Below are 4,778 nucleotides of genomic sequence, written 5' to 3' on the forward strand. Positions count from 1 at the left end.
TTCAAAAATAGGAATGACGAAGGCATTTTACTCTATTATCCAAACACTTTATCCTTCGTTACCGCTTTTGAGCCTTAATTTTCTTTCATACCCCTCTTTTGGAATTGGAAGTAGGGCTTAAGAATAAAGAAATGAAAAAAAAAAGAGGAAAAGAAAAAAAAAGGAAAAAGAGAAAAAGAAGGAAAAAGAGGGAAGAAGAAAAGAAAAAAAAAGAGAAGAAAAAGAAAAGCAAAAGAAAAAGTAACAAATACGAAGCAACTTTTATGTCTTGAACTATGTTCGACCTGATTCCTTTTAAGGATACGTAGGCAGCCTCATGGTTTGATCTCATCAAAATAAAAGTCCAAAATTCCCCAGACTCAATGAAACTGGGGCAGAAGTTGTGGTATTGCGAAAGATCTGATTCTAAAAGTTGTAATTTTGAACCTTGTTATCTAAAACTATTTTTGAGCTAGCATGCCGCCTTTTCTTTCTAACCCTGCCCAAAAGCCTACATTATGGTCCAAAGAAAGGCCTTCCGACCAATCTTTGGGAAATGCCAAGTCAAGCGAGCTAGAGGTACGATTCACATCATGGGTAACACTTTTATTCATGGGCACAAGGAAAAATAAATAAATGAGAGTCTTATTGGTGAAAACTCTCACGGGCACCGTAGGGCGATGAAAAGCTAAGAGAAAATTGTCGCGCCCCAACCTCGAGAGGCGCGACCGGCGCTCAATCGAGTGAATCCAACTGAGCAAGCCTTATCAAACACTTCCTACCCAACTCAATATGAATAAGGAAGCCATGCTTTCATTTATTTAGACGAGGAAATATAGTACATTCAACATTGTTAGTTCATTTTATATCACAACGTTAAGCCCTAGTTAAGTTCGAAGATTCCATACAATTACACTTTAGAGATGAAAGAGTTAGAATTACAACATAGTTCGTAGACCCACCCAAAACTCGTATATCACCCACACATATGTCTATGGAGCCTCTAAAGATGTAAAAGACAAGTATGACAATGCCGACAACAAGGCCCCGGCTATACCTCAAAAGTGGAAGTCCACAACAAAAGATGTGCAATATAACCCCTTGAAGGAGAAAGGAGCTCACCAAGACTTTGAGAAGAAGGTACTCCGCTACGCACGATCGACACTATCCGCAATTGAGCCACTTACATTCATTTAAAAATGTAGCGCCCCCGGCAAAAGGGACATTAGTACCATGGAATAGTACTAGTATGTAAAACTAAACATCATCTAGTTAGATAGAACTTTCATACCAAACATAAGGAAAGCACAAGTATAACTCAAAAGCTTTAAACGATCACAACGTTATCAATGTAGAAGAATCATACAATTTTCGCATTATGTTTCCATAGCCTTTAGTTTGGGGCATTTCATATTGTTCATCATTGTTCGCTATACCACCGCTAGCTTGAGCGGAGTCCGATATCGACCCGATGGGCTAGGTTGCTTCACTTGAGACATACACTTCAATCACAATCTCATTTTTCCCTTTTTATCCGGGGTTCAATATCAACACAATACCACCATGTGTGCGTCATGGCATCCGATATCAGCCCGATCAGCTAAGCCGCCTTACCAAGGCGTTTCCCTTTTCCATCAATCATCTCAATTCAATATTTGTATCACATATATCATTTCATAGGCACTTAGGGCTACAACTATCATGTCATATATTTGGCACTAGGCCACATTTTACACCATTCCCAATTTCAATGTTAGATTGGTAATTTAGGATAATATGTACACAGAAGAGCAAATAAAGTTGTAAGTGTAGATGAGACTTCACATAGAGAACACAACATATACAGCTTCAATCTCAATTTAAGGTATAAGCATTTAAGTACATGATTCATATTCCTAGCCCCCTTTCAAGTTAACAAGAATAGCACATTTATCATGTTGAGGCACATGTTTCATGCATATAAAGTCGCAACCCCAAATTCATGTGAAACAACAACTCATACAACAATTCAACTCTAATCTTACCATAATTATGCAAACACCGACGGAGCTCGATTTCTAAAAGACGGGGTTTTAGCCTTACATACCTCAACTGAGCTTTCCTTAATCCTATAATGTTCCAGAATGTTTGCACTTCAATATATGTAAGCAATATAGCACAATCAAACCCATAATCAGGAAAAGATCATAATCTAAGCTCACTTGAGCATTTTATCAAGCATTGAGTGTTCATTAAGGCCTTATGGTCCTTTTGTGCAAGATTACACTTAGCCCATTCCCCATGCTTCTCTATTTATACTTTCCCCATATCTTCTAAGAACACATGCCTGCAATGCAATCACCCTTATACCCATGAATTTCCTCACTAATGATCCCTTATAGCTATGTATAAAATAAAGAGCAGAGGTGATGAAGTCTTACCTCCTGGGATGAAGGTTTTGGTGCTCCACTTGATTATCTTCAATGTTTTTAACAAGGATTTGTGGAGCACTTTTGATGAAAGTCACTTCCCCTCTCTTAGACCCTCCCTCTCACTCTAAAAGGACCAGTAAATAGGCTCAAAATGAGCTATTTCACAAAATATGATGACAGGGGGTCAGGTAAAAAATTTAGAAATCTGGAGCACCGACTCAGATCTCCGATCGCATATACGATCGCAAAATTGATATGCGGCCCGCAGAATGGACCACAAAAATGCTCCCAAAAACTTGAACAATCTGCCTGGGTATTGTCACAACTCCTTTTTACATACCCAAAGGCATATATAAGGGAGTTCTTCAAATTTAAGTGACAATCGAAACGAGATTATTTAATCAAATTCAGAGTCGCCACTTGGGATAATTTATGCTGTCCCAAGTCACCAGTTCAAATCCCGAATCGAGGAATGATTGACTCTGTTTTATAATTTGCGAACACAGAAATCTGGGTAAGGAATTCTGTTAACCCGGGAGAAGGTGTTAGGCATTCCCAGATTTCGTGGTTCTAGCACGGTCGCTTAAACTATCATAATTGGTCTACTATCTGATTTTAATACATGTTTTAGCCTATGGTACAATTTTAACTTATTAAACCACTTTTAATTATTTTTAGGAAGATTCAACGTTATTTAAAATACGCCTTGAACCATGCCACATGAAATGCACCCACGGTTCGCGACACGTTCTATTTATTGTTGTTGAGATTCGAATTTGTGTCACATGAAATATACACCCGAATGGGAATTATGTATCATGACCATGTCACGGGAACCATACCCATAGTCACAATAATTTATTTATTAAGAATTTGCCTAAGGCATGCTAATAATTTTGGAATCAGTAATTATTTATTATGAACTGAAAGAACGAAATGGGCCAACAACGTATATTTAAAAGGATTAGATTCACTATAGCTCTTGTTGAATTAGGCTAAAAAAAATATTTGGCCCATTATTGAGCTTATTTAAAGCACTATATCCATCTAGCTCTAATTCTTAAAGTTTTTATATTCAGCTTCAAAAACGAACTTGAACAAGATTTCAAAACCATAAATTAATAAAGATAATAAATAGAAAAATCTTTTGTGTTCCAAAAAACTAATTTGTTCAGCAACTTAAGCCCCATTTCTATTGATGAATAACAAACATGAGGGATCCAAGTTATAGATTATTAATCTATTCTGACAAACAAAGCAGTCACTACAATATTTAGCAATAATTACCATATAAAAACAAAAGACAAACTATACTCAGAACTAATCAAGTGAATTAGAGAAAATGAGTAAAAACATGGATAAGATATGGTCAAAAATAGAGACTAGGAACTAAAATGAAGGGAAAGATGAAAACAGACCTTTATTGATAATTTTTCTTTTCTATTGCATACAGTGGAACAATGCTCTAGATATGCATGAAATGACCCATCTCCGGAGCGCAAACAGAACTTCGATAGATCGTAGCTTCGATCGAACCGCGACTAGAACAAGGAAAACTCACTGGAAAATCTCGTAACTCCGCGTATTACTTGGATCGACTCCGACGTGTATATATATATATTTTTTTTTTGACGTGAAATTAGTGATTATTTTGAATTGTATTAAGAGGGAAATAGGGAAGCTGCAACTGCTGAATTTGCTAGCTTTGTTGTTGTGTTATTCCTTGAAGAATGAGTTGTAACGCTAGAGTTCGAAGATCCAGGTCTATGGAGAAAATAGCAACTGATTTTGGAGCTTTGCAGTGAGGTGTTGTGTTGCCGCTGTGCGTGAGTATGTAGGGTGGTGTTGGAGGGTTCCGATTGGTTGAGGTTGTTTAGTTTTTGTCCACCATAGAAAATGGGTAAAATTATCTTTAGGAAGAAGAAGATGAAACTCTGCTTTTTTCTCCCATTCCCAACTTTGCCCAGATATATTTTCCGTCCTTTTTTTCAGTGTGTGCATGTGTTATATAGAAAGAAGAAACGTGAAAGGAAAGATTCCCCAGCTCTTTTTCCTTCTTCAGGACGTGAGTGTGCATGTGAATTTGGATAAGAGGGAATAAAAGTGGTTATAGAAAAAGCTAGGTGTCACAAAGCAATTGGTTCTAAAAAAAAGAATCTTTGAATTAAGGAAAATGGCACATGGTGTGGAGCAAAAAACAAGGGGAAAGGGGACCACTTCAATATTCCTTCTTGAATTCTTTCGTTCCCTTCTTTCTTTGTTTCTTCCGTTCCTTTTCAAGACTTTTACTCTTTTTTTCTTTTTTCTTTATTTTCTTATTTTGTTTCAATCTTCTTTTGTTTGTTTTTTGTTTTTGTTCGTTTTCATTTTTTTCTTTTCATTTTTTCA

At 36.6% G+C, this 4,778-nt stretch overlaps 1 long non-coding RNA gene across 1 annotated transcript; it reads right to left on the reverse strand.

Annotated features, from left to right (window-relative positions):
- Nucleotides 1-818: 818 nt before the first annotated feature.
- Nucleotides 819-4,449, reverse strand: LOC107811775 (uncharacterized). Its single transcript, XR_001653989.2, has 2 exons — nt 3,809-4,449; nt 819-1,605 (listed from the first exon to the last, which is right to left on the reverse strand). It is a non-coding gene; the product is annotated as an uncharacterized LOC107811775 (long non-coding RNA).
- Between the last annotated feature and the right edge of the window lie 329 nt (nt 4,450-4,778).

The sequence above is a fragment of the Nicotiana tabacum genome, chromosome 5 (genome assembly GCF_000715075.1).
Source record: "Nicotiana tabacum cultivar K326 chromosome 5, ASM71507v2, whole genome shotgun sequence".
Lineage (NCBI taxonomy): Eukaryota > Viridiplantae > Streptophyta > Magnoliopsida > Solanales > Solanaceae > Nicotiana > Nicotiana tabacum.